Source organism: Stenella coeruleoalba (assembly GCF_951394435.1).
Source record: "Stenella coeruleoalba genome assembly, chromosome: X".
NCBI classification, from domain to species: Eukaryota; Metazoa; Chordata; class Mammalia; order Artiodactyla; family Delphinidae; genus Stenella; species Stenella coeruleoalba.
In genome coordinates, this window is record NC_137152.1 from 35,171,099 (window position 1) to 35,185,544 (window position 14,446).

The following is a 14,446-nucleotide window of genomic DNA, read 5'->3' on the forward strand; positions in this document are numbered from 1 at the left end:
CTTCTTTGGAGAAGTGTCTATTTAGGTCTTCTGCCCATTTTTGGATTGGGTTGTTTGTTTTTTTGTTATTGAGCTGCATGAGCTGCTTGTAAATTTTGGAGATTAATCCCTTGTCCGTTGCTTCATTTGCAAATATATTCTCCCATTCTGAGGGCTGTCTGTTCGTCTTGTTTATGGTTTCCTTTGCTGTGCAAAAGCTTTGAAGTTTCATTAGGTCCCATTTGTTTATTTTTGTTTTTACTTCCCTTTCTCTAGGAGGTGGGTCAAAAAAGATCTTGCTGTGATGTATGTCATAGAGTGTTCTGCCTATGTTTTCCTCTAAGAGGTTAAGAGTGTCTGACTTACATTTAGATCGTTAATCCATTTTGAGTTTATTTTTGTGTATGGTGTTAGGGAGTGTTCTAATATCATTCTTTTTACATGTAGCAGTCCAGATTTCCCAGCACCACATATCGAAGAGGCTCTCTTTTCTCCATTGTATATTCTTGCCTCCTTTATCAGAAATAAGGTGATCATATGTGTGTGGGTTTATCGCTGGGCTTTCTATCCTGTGCCATAGATCTATATTCCTGTTTTTGTGCCAGTACCATACTGTCTTGATTACTGTAGCTTTGTAGTATAGTCTGAAGTCTGGGAGCCTGATTCCTCCATCTCCGTTTTTCTTTCTCAGGATTGCTTTGGCTATTCAGGGTCTTTTGTGTCTCCATACAAATTGTGCAACTTTTTTTTCTAGTTCTGTGAAAAATGCCAGTGGTAGTTTGATAGGGAATCTGTAGATTGCTTTGGGTAGTATAGTCATTTTCACAATGTTGATTCTTCCAATCCAAGAACATGGTATATTTCTCCATCTGTTGGTGTCATCTTTAATTTCTTTCATCAGTGTCTTATACTTTTCTGCATACAAGTCTTTTGTCTCCTTAGGTAGGTTTATTCCTAGGTATTTTATTCTTTTTGTTGCAATGGTAAATGGCAGTGTTTTGATAATTTCTCTTTCAGATTTTTCATCATTAGTGTATAGGAATGCAAGACATTGCTGTGCATTATTTTGTATCCTGCTATTTTACCAAATTCATTGATTAGTTCTAGTAGTTTTCTGTTAGTGTCTTTAGGATTCTCTAGGGATAGTATCATGTCATCTGCAAAGAGTGACAGTTTTGCGTCTTCTTTTCCAATTTGGATTCCTCTTATTTCTTTTTCTTCTCTGATTGCTGTGCCTAAAACTTCCAAAACTATGTTGAATAATAGTGGTGAGAGTTGGCAACCTTGTCTTGCTCCTGATCTTAGTGGAAATGGTGTCAGTTTTCCACTATTGAGGACTATGTTGGCTGTGGGTTTGTCATATATGGCCTTTATTATGTTGAGGAAAGTTCCCTCTATGCCTACTTTCTGCAGGGTTTTTATCATAATTGGGTGTTGAATTTTGTTGAAAGCTTTTTCTACATCTATTGAGATGATCATATAGTTTTTCTCCTTCAATTTTTTAATATGGTTTATCACATTGATTGATTTGCGTATATTGAAGAATCCTTGCATTCCTGGGGTAAACCCCACTTGATCATGGTGTATGATCCTTTTAATGGGTTGTTGGATTCTGTTCACTAGTATTTTTTTTGATGATTTTGCATCTATGTTCATCAGTGATATTGGCCTATAGTTTCCTTTCTTTGTGACATCTTTGTGTGGTTTTGGTATGAGGGTGATGGTGGCCTCATAGAATGAGTTTGGGAGTGTTCCTCCCTCTGCTATATTTTGGAAGAGTTTGAGAAGGATAGACATTAGCTTCTTCTCTAAATGTTTCATAGAATTTGCCTTTGAAGCCATCTGGTCCTGGGCTTTTTTTGTTGGAAGATTTTTAATCACAGTTTCAATTTCAGTGTTTGGGATTGTTCTGTTTATATTTTCTATTTCTTCCTAGTTCAGTCTCCGAAGGTTGTGCTTTTCTAAGAATTTGTCCATTACTTCCAGGTTGTCCATTTTATTGGCATATAGTTGCTTGTAGTAATCTCTCATGATCCTTTGTATTTGTGCAGTGTCAGTTGCTACGTCTCCTTTTCCATTTCTAATTCTATTGATTTGAGTCTTCTCCCTTTTTTTCTTGATGAGTCTGTCTAATGGTTTATCAATATTGTTTATCTTCTCAAAGAACCAGCTTTTAGTTTTATTGATCTTTGCTATTGTTTCCTTCATTTCTTTTTCATTTATTTCTGTTCTGATTTTATGATTTCTTTCCTCTTCTAACTTTGGGGGTTTCTTGTTCCTCTTTCTCTAATTGCTTTCGGTGTAAGGTTAGGATGTTTATTTGAGATGTTTCTTCTTTCTTGAGGTAGGATTGTATTGGTATAAACTTCCCTCTTAGAACTGCTTTTGTAGCTTCCCATAGGTTTTGGGTTGTTGTGTTTTCATTGTCATTTGTTTCTAGGTATTTTTTGATTTCCTCTTTGATTGCTTCAGTGATCTCGTGGCTATTAAGTAGTGTATGTTTAGCTTCCATGTGTTTGTATTTTTTACAGACTTTTTCCTGTAATTCATATCTAGTCTCATAGTGGTGTCATTGGAAAAGATACTTGATGCAATTTCAATTTTCTTAAATTTTCCAAGGCTTGATTTGTGACCCAAGATATGATCTATCCTGAAGAATGTTCCATGAGCACTTGAGAAGAAAGAGTATTCTATTGTTTTTGGATGGAATGTCCTATAAATATCAATTAAGTCCATCTTGTTTAATGTATCATTTACAGCTTGTGTTTCCTTATTTATTTTCATTTTGGATGATCTGTCCATTGGTGCAACTGGGGTGTTACGTCCCCCACTATGATTTTGTTACTGTCGATTTCTCCTTTTATGGCTGTTAGCATTTGCCTTATGTATTGAGGCGCTCCTATGTTGGGTGCATAAATATTTATAATTTTTATATCTTCTTCTTGGATTGATCCCTTGATCATTATGTAGTGTCCTTCTTTGTCCCTTGTAATAGTCTTTGTTTTAAAGTCTATTTTGTCTGGTATGAGAATTGCTACTCCAGCTTTCTTTTGATTTCCATTTGCATGGAATATCTTTTTCCATCCCCTTATTTTCAGTCTGTATGTGTCCCTAGGTCTGAAGTGGGTCTCTTGTAGACAGCATATATACGGCTCTTGTTTTTGGATCCATTCAGCCAGTCTATGCCTTTTGAATGGAGCATTTAATCCATTTAAATATAAATTAATTACCAATATGTATGTTCCTTTTACCATTTTCTTAATTGTTTTGGGCTTGTTTTTCTATGTCTTTTCCTTCTCTTGTGTTTCCTGACTAGAGAAGTTCCTTTAGCATTTGTTGTAAAGCTGGATTGGTGGTGCTGAATTCTCTCAGCTTTTGCTTGTCTGTAAATGTTTTAATTTCTCTGTCAAATCTTAATGAGATCCTTGCTGGGTAGAGTCATCTTGGTTGCAGGTTTTTCCCTTTCATCACTTTAAATATGTCCTGCCAGTCCCTTCTGGCTTGCAGAGTTTCTGCTGAAAGATCAGCTGTTAACCTTATGGAGAGTCCCTTGTATGTTATTTGTTGTTTTTCCCTTGCTGCTTTTAATATTTTTTCTTTGTTTTTAATTTTGTTTAATTAATATGTTTCTTGGCATGTTTCTCCTTGGATTTATCCTGTATGGGACTCTCTGCGCTTCCTGGACTTGATTAACTATTTCCTTTCCCATATTAGGGAACTTTCCAACTATAATCTCTTCAAATATTTTCTCAGTCCCTTTCTTTTTCTCTTCTTCTTTTGGGATCCCTATAATTTGAATGTTGATGTGTTTAATATTGTCCCAGAGGTCTCTGAGACTGTACTCAATTGTTCTCATTCTTTTTTCTTTATTCTGCTCTGCAGTAGTTATTTCCACTATATTTTTTTCTAGGACACTTATCCGTTCTTCTGCCTCAGTTATTCTGCTATTGATTCCTTCTAATGAATTTTTAATTTCATTTATTGTGTTGTTCATCATTGTTTGTTTGCTGTTTATTTCTTCTAGGTCCTTGTTAAAGATTTCTTGTATTTTCTCCATTCTATTTCCAGGATTTTGGATCATCTTTACTATCATTACTCTGAATTCTTTTTCAGGTAGACTGCCTATTTCCTCTTCATTTGTTTGGTCTGGTGGGTTTTTACCTTGCTCCTTCACTTGTTGTATGTTTTTCTGTCTTCTCATTTTGCTTACGTTACTGTGTTTGCGGTCTCCTTTTCGCAGGCTGCAGGCTCGTAGTTCCCATTGTTTTTGGTGTGTGTCCCCAGTGGTAAGGTTGGTTCAGTGTGTTGCGTAGGTTTCCTGGTGGAGGGGACTAGTGCCTGTGTTCTGGTGTATAAGTCTGGATCTTGGCTTTCTGGTGGACTGGTCCATGTCTGGTGGTGTGTTTTGGGGGGGATTTGTGGCCTTATTATGATTTTAGGCAGCCTCTCTGCTAATGGGTGGGGTTGTGTTCCTGTCTTGCTAGTTGTTTGGCATAGGGTGTCCAGCACTGTAGATTGCTGGTTGTTGAGTGCAGCTGGATCTTAGCATTGAGATGGAGATCTCTGGGACAGCTTTCACTGTTTGATATTATGTGGAGCTGGGAGGTCTCTGGTGGACCAATGTCCTGATCTCAGCTGTCCCACCTCAGAGGCACAGGCTTCACACCTGGCTGGAGCACCAAGACCCTGTCAGCCACACGGCTCAGAAGAAAAGGGAGGAACAAAGAAAGAAAGAAAAAAATAAAATAAAGTTATTAAAATAAAAAATAATTATTAAAAATTAAAAATTAAAAAATAATAAGAAAAGGGAAAAAAAAAGGAAATAAAGAAGAGAGCAACCAACCCAAAAGACAAATCCACCAATGAAAACAAGTGTTAAAAACTATTCAAAAGAAAACTGGCCAAAACAAAACAAAACAAAACAAAAAAAACGGACAGAGAGGATCCTGGGACAAATGGTAAAAGCAAAGCTATACAGACAAAATCACAAAAGAAGCATACACATACACACTCACAAAAAGAGAAAAAGGAAAAATACATATATATCATTGCTCCCAAAGTCCACCGCCTCAATTTTGGGATGATTTGTTGTCTATTCAGGTATTCCAGAGATGCAGGGTACATCAAGTTGATTGTGGAGATTTAATCCGTTGCTCCTGAGGCTGCTGGGAGAGATTTCCCTTTCTCTTCTTTGTTCTCACAGCTCCCGGGGTTCAGCTTTGGATTTGGACCCGCCTCTGCGTGTAGGTCGCCGGAGAGCGTCTGTTCTTTGCTCAGAGAGGACGGGGGTTAAAGGAGCCGCTGATTCGGGGGCTCTGGCTCACTCAGGCCGTGGGGAGGGAGGGGTACGGATGCGGGGCAAGCCTGCGGCAGCAGAGGCTGGCGTGATGTTGCACCAGCCTGAGGCGCACCGAGCTTTCTCCCTGGGAAGTTGTCCCTGGATCCCGGGAACCTGGCAGTGGCGGGCGGCACAGGCTCCTGGAAGGGAGGTGTGGAGAGTGACCTGTGCTCGCACACAGGCTTCTTGGTGGAGGCAGCAGCAGCCTTAGCGTCTCCTGCCCGTCTCTGGGGTCTGCGCTGGTAGCCGCGGCTCGCACCCATCTCTGGAGCTCGTTTAGGTGGTGCTTTGAATCCCCTGTCCTCGGGCACCCGGAAACAATGGTCTCTTGCCTCTTCGGCAGGTCCAGACTTTTCCCCGGACTCCCTCCTGGCTAGCTGTGGTGCACTAACCCCTGCAGGCTGTGTTCACGCCGCCAACCCCAGTCCTCTTCCGGGGCTCCGACAGAAGCCCGAGCCTCAGCTCCCAGCCCCGCCCACCCCAGCGGGTGAGCAGACAAGTCTCTCGGGCTGGTGAGTGCTGGTCGGCACCGATCCTCTGTGCGGGAATCTCTCCGCTTTGCCCTCCACACCCCTGTGGCTGCGCTCTCCTCTGCGGCTCCGAAGCTCCCCCCTCCGCCACGCGCAGTCTCCGCCCGCGAAGGGGCTTCCTAGTGTGTGGAAACATTTCCTCCTTCACGGCTCCCTCCCACTGGTGCAGGTACCGTCCCTATTCTTTTGTCTCTGTTTATTCTTTTTTCTTTTGCCCTACCCAGGTACGTGGGGGGTTTCTTGCCTTTTGGGAGGTCTGAGGTCTTCTGCCAGCGTTCAGTAGGTGTTCTGTAGGAGTTGTTCCACGTGTAGATGTATTTCTGATGTATTTGTGGGGCGGAAGGTGATCTCCATGTCTTACTCTTCCACCGTCTTGAAGGTCCCTCCTCTCTGCTTTCTTATTCTGGCTTCGCTTTTGGATATTTTTCTTCCATCTTGCCAGAAAAAAACCCCAAACAAACAAACAAACAAAACCAGAAGAAAAAACCCTACCTCCTCTCCAGTAACTTAGCTCCTAGAAGATGGTCCTCAAACCCTGCCACCTCTCCTGAAACCAGGAGACTAGTTTTTTTGCATCTTCTGTTATCCCAATGGTCAGTGGCTCAGGCAGGAAGGCAAATGTAGATATGTCCATCAGGCTATCGGACGCCTTCTTACATTGCCCATAACCCTTGAGTAGCAAAAGAAATGGTTATCTTTTATGGCTTCTGTGAAAGCTCTGCCCTGAACACCTCATGAAGCTGACCTTTTGAAACTTAGGCTGCTGCAGAACTCTGGACACTTTCTGCCCCTCAGTGTGTCCTTTGATGCTGGACATTTGGTTCCTCCCCTGACAGAGAGGAAAGAGAAGGAACACTTGAAGGAGCCTATGTTACTTTTTCAAATATTGTGTCCTTTTATTTTTTAAATAATAAAAGCAGTACATCTTCTTAATAGAAAACTTGGTAGATGAAAAAAAATTAAAGTGAACATTAATGGTTCTGGGTGTGAACTGTAATTTTTTTTAATGCATTTACACCACACTTGCTTTTTTTTTTTTTTTTTTTTTTTTTGTGGTACGCGGGCCTCTCACTGCTGTGGTCTCTCCTGTTGTGGAGCACAGGCTCCGGACACGCAGGCTCAGCAGCCATGGCTCACGGGCCCAGCCACTCCATGGCATGGGGGATCTTCCCGGACCGGGGCACGAACCTGTGTCCCCTGCATCAGCAGACGGACTCTCAACCACTGCGCCACCAGGGAAGCCCCATACTTGCTTTTTAACTTAAAAATACACTGAAATAATTTTCTGTGTCATTATTTTTCCTAAAGCGGAATTTTTCATGGATGTATAATATGTGCCGTAATTAATTGAACCAGTCCCTATTATTAAGACATCTGCTAAAAATTATGCAGGATTTAATTTCTCAAGTGGCAAAGTTTCAAAACAAACATTTTGGTTTTATTCCTGAAATCTTGGAAGGTATATCAGATAGGATATCTGTAACTGCAAATAACAGAATATTCCTACTGATATTTGTCTAAATACTACAAAATCTATTATCTCATGTATGAAGTCCAGAGATTTAGTGGGCTCCAGCAGCTCAAATACGTCATCAAAGAGACAGGATCTTCAGTGGTTAGGACTCCGTGCTTTCACTGCCTAGGGCACGGGTTCAATCCCTGGTCAGGGAACTAAGATCCACAAGCCGTGCCATGTGGCCAAAATAATAATAATAATAATAATAATAATAATAATAAAAGAGACAGGATCTTGCCATCTCTCCACTTTGCATGTTAAGTCAGTCCGTTTTCCCTCCAGGCTGGCTCCCCTGTTCATAAATTGGTGGCTGCACTTTGGGGCCTCACATTCAGACATGTCAACTCCTAGTAGAAGAATAGGAGACATCTCTTTTCTTGGAGCAAGAAACTGTTTCCCAGAAGTCTCTCTTCAGATCTCATTGGCTAGAATTGGATAAAATCCTACCCCATCACTGTGAAGAGGACTGAGATTACCATGTAGGAGTACATTTTCTTGCAGGGTGGACAGCTAAACCAAAACAAGGTGTGGTTAGGGAGGAAAAAAGTAGGGAAATGAATGCTGGCTAGTAGTGTCTTGGTTTGGGTTCCCCAGAAACGAACTCTGAAACAAGGATTTGAGGATTGAGAGGTGATCTCAGGAAATACTGGTAGGGGAGGAGGGAGCTAAGAGAGGGAAATGAAAGAAGCCAAGAAAGAGTACATTGCCAAGCTAGCTGCCACTGTGGGCAACTGGGATTCAGTCCTACTGGGGAATTCTGGGAGATAGTGGAGAGCACACACATTGGAGTTATTCCAACTGAGGGGCAGGGAGCTGGGGTATTACAGATCAACTCTCATCCGCCATTGGTTGAAGGCTGCTCTAGGGGATATTAATTCCATGGTAGTTCCAGCCTGCCCCACATAGGCTGTCAATAGTCAGAGGAAGATCTCAGTCAAAGTGTTGCACTGTTTGAAGTTGGAAGCCATCAGTCAGGATGGGAATGAAGGAAGTACCAAGGGCAGGTGGGCTGAACATCCACAGTTTCCACCAAGGTGAGAAGCCAGCAGTGTGTCCTACCATAGGCACCTAGGGAATTACTTCGGGAAAAACTTTCATCCTCCAATGTTGGGACTAGTTAATACATCAGGAAGAATCACAGAACTTTAGAGCTGGAAGTAATTGTAACAATTATCTAGACTAGTTTAACCTCCTATGCCATTTTAACTGGGGCCAAAAGAGTTCAATTGATGAGCTTGGGGTCAACGATGGCAGATCCTGGGGTAGGAATGCTGGCAGGACTAGTGTTTAGGGCAATGGCAGAGCAGGAGTATTAATTTTTTGGCAAGAATTTATTTCAAATATTGAAGTTGTTATTATGGAAGCATTCAGAATTCTGTTATGCTTCCTTATATTTATTTTACTATTTGAGTTTATTTTGAATTATAGTATATACGGGGTGGGGCATATAATATTTTTAGGGCTTCTTCTGAAGTTCCTGATCTAGACTTAAACCCAGGGGTCTGGGTTCAGTTTAGTGAGCACCGCCCTACATACACCAGGCTGCTCCTCCCAAGGGAAGGACTTTCACTGCTCTGCCCTGGGGTTGATGTCAACATCAGGCTCAAATGGGCCTGGGGCCACCTTGATCTTCTGAGAGTATTGTCCTCCAGATTGACTCAGCATCAAGAATTGAGCTGTTCCACAAAAAAAGAACAAAATAATGCCATTTGCAGCAACATGGATGGACCAGAGATTATCATATTAAGTGAAGTAAGTCAGAAAGAGAAAGACAAATACCATATGATACGTGGAATCTAAAATATGACACAAGTGAACTTATCTACAAAACAGAAACAGAATCAGATACATAGAGAAAAGACTTGTGGTTGCCAAGGGGGAGGGGGGTGGGGGAGGGATGGACTGGGAGTTTGGGATTAGCAGATGCAAACTATTATATATAGAATGGATAAGCAACAAGGTACTACGGTACAGCACAGGGAACTATATTCAATATCCTATGATAAAACATAATGAAAAAGAATATGAAAAAGAATGTATATATAATCACTTTGCTGTGTGGCAGAAATTAATACAACATTATAAATCAACTATACTTCAATAAAATAAATTATAAAAAAAAAGAATGGAGCTGCTGAGTGGGAAGATACATGTGGATGAGCCTTGGTGTTTCTTGAATTGTGTTCCATGAGAAAACAAATCTAAGAATGCTCATAGGTTTTACAAGAATAAAGGCTTCTCTGGTTGTATAAATGTGGTTTTGCTGCTGTTGTGTTTAACTGCAGGGCTTTTTAGAGCTCTTAAAACGTCAAAATGTTCTATGAAATTCCAAGAGAAGGGAATAGTACTCAATGTTTCCTACAAGTTTTTGAACAAGGAACACTTTCTAGCAGAGACTTTCACAAGCTAGTGTTCCTCACATCCCCTCAGAAATGCTAAGATGATCTCTACCTAACCAGTCTTCCTGTGAAAGTCTTAGGTTGCCTGATTCCTCTTATAGTATGGAAAGCTCTGGATGGGGAATTGAGGCCTGGGCTATGTTTTCTTTCCTAGCGGGACATGGTATTATTGATGTTGTCATAAAGTATATTTGTGCTTAGTTTTCCAGGAGTGGTTGAGGGTTTGTGTCAATCCAGCTGTAGTTGCTTACTCTGCCTGTCTTGTGATCGAAACCAGATGACTTGCACCAGACAAAATGTGAAATCAGATGAGCCACAGCAGTTATGTTCCAACCAGTGGAACAAACTTCAATGGCCCCTGAGGACCTGGGACTGGGGACAATCCTTCCGGTTTCTTTTTAATTGTGTTTCCTTACTGTCTTCTCTTGGAAAAGGCTTCTGTGGTCTGCATGAGATCAATCAGTTAGTGTCTTCTATTTGCAAGGTCTTTTGCTCAGCAAAGAGATGAGAGCCAACAGGCAAACTCTTTGCACAGTTGCCAAGGATGGTTGAAATATGATCCTTAACAGCAGACCAGCAGGTTAGGATGGGCCCTCAGTGCTTTTCTTCAGAAGTCTTCTCATTCCCAAACCATTTTCAAACTGCAGTTTCCTTTCCTTTCTTGTGAAACACTCAAAAGAGGCAGCTTTTTGTTGTGGAGGAGCAAATCTGAGTTCTGTGCCTTGACTGCTTATTGAAAGAGAAAGAGTTGGGGTGAATTGGGCTCCCCCAACCAGCTCCTCATAGGCCTGAACTAACAGATACACAAACTGTGTGGGGGTCCCCTGGCTAATGATCACAAGTACATGCTCCCAAAGTGGCTTATTATCATCTATAGATTTAGCCAATACTATAGCTGGAAAAATCTTTGTACCCTGCGGCACTTCTGTTAGTCACGGGCATTAAAATTGGCAAAAAGATTCTACAACATGAGAGAAGGGAGATGTGGCATTTCATGTGGTAGCTTTGTTTTTGTTTTTGTTTTTTTTTTGATGTGCAACATAATGATTTGACTTACATATGTCATGAAATGGTTACCACAATAGGTTTAGTGAACATCCATCATCTCATATACATACAAGTTTAAAGAAATAGAGAAAAAACCCCTTTTTTCCTTGTGATGAGAACTCTTAGGATTTCCTCTCTTAAGAACTTTCCTATATAACATACCACACTGTTAATTACCTTTATCATGTTGTACATGACATCCCTAGTACTTATTTGTCTTATTACTGAAAGTTTGTACCTTTTGACTACCTCCCTCTAATTCCCTCTCCCTACTGCCTTCTGCCTCTGATAGCCACAAATCTAATTTCTTTTTCTATGAGTTTGCTTTTGAAGTATAATTGGCCTACAACACTATGTTAGTTCCTGGTACACATATACTGATTCAATATTTCTACACATTTCAAAATGTTCACCATGATAAGTCTAGTTGTCATCTGTCACCACACAAAGATATTACATAATTATTGACTATATTTCCCACATTGTTCATTTCAATGAACATTTATTTTGTAACTGAGTTTGTACCTCTTAATCTCCCTCACTTATTTTACTCCTGTCCTCTGGCAAACACCTGTTTGTTCTCTATATCTATGATTCTGTTTCTGTTTGGTTATGTTTGTTCATTTGTTTTGTTTCTAGATTCCATATATAAGTGAAATCAGACAGTATTTGTCTTTCTGTGTCTGACTTATTTCACTTAGCACAATGCCCTTGAGGGCCATCCATGTTGTCAAAAATGACAAGATTCATTATTTTTTATGGCTGAGTAATATTCAGTTGTGTATATACACAACTTCTTTATCCATTCGTCTATTGATGGACATTTAGGTTGCTTCCATATCTTGGCTATTGTAAATAATGCTGTAATGAACATAGGGGTGCATATATCTTTTCAAAATAATGTTTTCCCTTTCTTCAGAGAAATACCAAGAAGTGGAATTGTTGGATCATATGGTAGTTTTACTTTTAACTTTTTGAAAAATGTCCATACTGTTTTCCATAGTGGCTGCACCAATTTACATTCCCACCAACAGTGAACAAGGGCTTTTCTTTTCTCCACATCCTTGCCAACACTTGTTATTTCTCGTATTTTTTCTTCTTTTTTTTTTTTTTTTTTTGCCATACGCGGGCCTTTCACTGTTGTGGTCTCTCCCGTTGCGGAGCACAGGCTCTGGACGTGCAGGCTCAGTGGCCATGGCTCACGGGCCTAGCCGCTCTGCGGCATGTGGGATCCTTCCGGACCAGGGCATGAACCCGTGTCCCCTGTATCGGCAGGCGGACTCTCAACCACTGCACCACCAGGGAAGCCCATATTTCTTGTATTTTTGATACAAGCTGTTCTGACAGGTGTGAGGTGATATGTCATTGTGGTTTTGATTTGCATTTTCCTGATAATTAGTGATGTTGAGTATCGTTCATGTGTCTGTTGGCCATCTCTACGTCTTCTTTGGAAAACTGTCTATTCAGACCCTCTGTCCATTTTTAAAAATCAGGTTGCTTTTTTGATGTTGAGTTGTATGAGTTCTTTGTATATTTTTTGATAGTAACCCTTATTGGATATGTCATTTGAAAATATCTTCTCCCATTTGGTAGGCAGCATTTTCATTTTGTTGATAGTTTCCTTCACTGTGTAAAAGCTTTTTAGTTTGATGTAGTCCCATTTGTTTATTTTTGCTTTTGTTTCTGTTGCCTGAGGAGACATATTCAAAAAAAAATATTGCTAAGACCAATGTCAAAAAGCATATGTCTATGTTTCCTTCTAGAATTTCTAGGGTTTCAGGTGTTACATTTAAGTATTTAATCCATTTTGAGTTTATTTTTGTATATTGTGTGAAAAAGTAGTCCAGTTTGGTTCATGCAGCTGTTCTACTATTTATTGAAAAGACTGTCTTTTCCCCATTGTATATTTTTGCCTCTTTTGTTGTAGTTTAATTGCCCATGTAAGTTTGGGTTCAATTCTGGGCTCTCTATTCTGTTCCATTGATCTATGTGTCTGTTTTTGTGCCAGTACTATACTGTTTTGATTACTGTAGCTTTGTAGTATAGTTTGAAGCCAGGGAGCATGATACCTCCAACTTTGTTATTTTTTCCCATGATTACTTTGGCTATTCAGGGTGTTTTGTGTTTCCATACAGATTTTAGAATTATTTGTTCTAGTCCTGTGAAAAATGCCAGTGGTATTTTGATAGGGATTGTATTGAATCTGTAGATTGCCTTGGGTAGTATTGTCATAGTAACAGTATTAATTCTTCCAATCCATGAGCATGGTATATCTTTCCATCTGTTTGTGTCATCTTCAATTTCTTTCATCAGTGTCTTATAGTTTTCCAAGTACAGGTCTTTTACCTCCTTAGTTAGATTTTTTCCCAGGTATTTTTTTCTTTTTGATGATTGTGAACGGGATTGATTTTTAACTTCTATTTCTGATAGTTTGTTGTTGGTGTATAGAAACACAATAGATTTCTACATATTAATTTTGTATCTTGCAACATTACTAAATTCATTGAGTTCTAGTAGTTTTTTGGCTGTGTCTTTAGGATTTTCTATGTATAGTATCGTCATCTGCAAATACTGACAGTTTACTTCTTCTTTTCCGATTCAAATGTCTTATTTCTTTTTCTCATCTGATTGCTGTGGCTAGGACTTCCAATACTATGCTGAATAAAAGTGGTGAGAGTGGGCATCCTTGTCTTGTTCCTTATCTTAGAGGAAATGCTTTCAGCTTCTCACCATTGAGTACGATGTCAGCTGTGGGCTTGTCATATATGGCCTTTATTACATTGAGGTATGTTTTCTCTATACCCACTTTGTTGAGAGTTTTGATCTTAAATGTATGTTGAATTCTGTCAAAAGTTTTTTTTACATCTATTGAGATGACCATATGATTTTTATTCTTCAGTGTGTTAATGTGTGTATCACATTGTTTGACTTGCAGATACTGAACCATCATTGCATCCCTGGAATAAATTTCATTTGATCATGGTGTATGACCCTTTTAATGTATTGTTGAATTTGGTTTGCTAATATTTTGTTGAGGACTTTTGAAGCTATGTTCATCAGTGATGTTGGCTTGTAATTTTCTTTTTCTGTGATATCTTTGTCCAGTTTTAGTATCAGGGTGTTGCTGGTCTCCTAGAATGAGTTCAGAAACGTTCCCTCCTGTGCAATTTTTTGGGAATGATTTGAGAAGGATAGGTGTTAACTTTTCTCTAAACGTTTGGTAGAAATCACCTGTGGAGCCATCTGGTCCTGGACTTTTGTTTGTCAGGAGGTTTTATTGTTTGTTTGTTTTTGCTGATATTTAGTGGTAATTTGTCTGTTCATATTTTCTATTTCTTCCTTGTTCAGTCTTAGGAGAGATTGTACTTTTCTAGGAATTTGTCCCTCACAGCCAATCACTGTCCCCAGCCTCCATTGCCCTGTTGCCCTGTTGCCCTACAGAGCTGGAGGGGCTGTGGCAGTCCACCACTGTTAGAGATAAGGACAATCCTGATGCACTGCCTGTGTAAGCACCAGCACTGGCCACCCCTGCCCCACTCAGACACTGTCCTGTGTTAGAGTCTCTTCAATGTCCCATAGCTGAGCTCTCTCCCTGGTTGTGGCAGCCCTCGCTTCAGTGCAGAGCTGGGAGGTGATG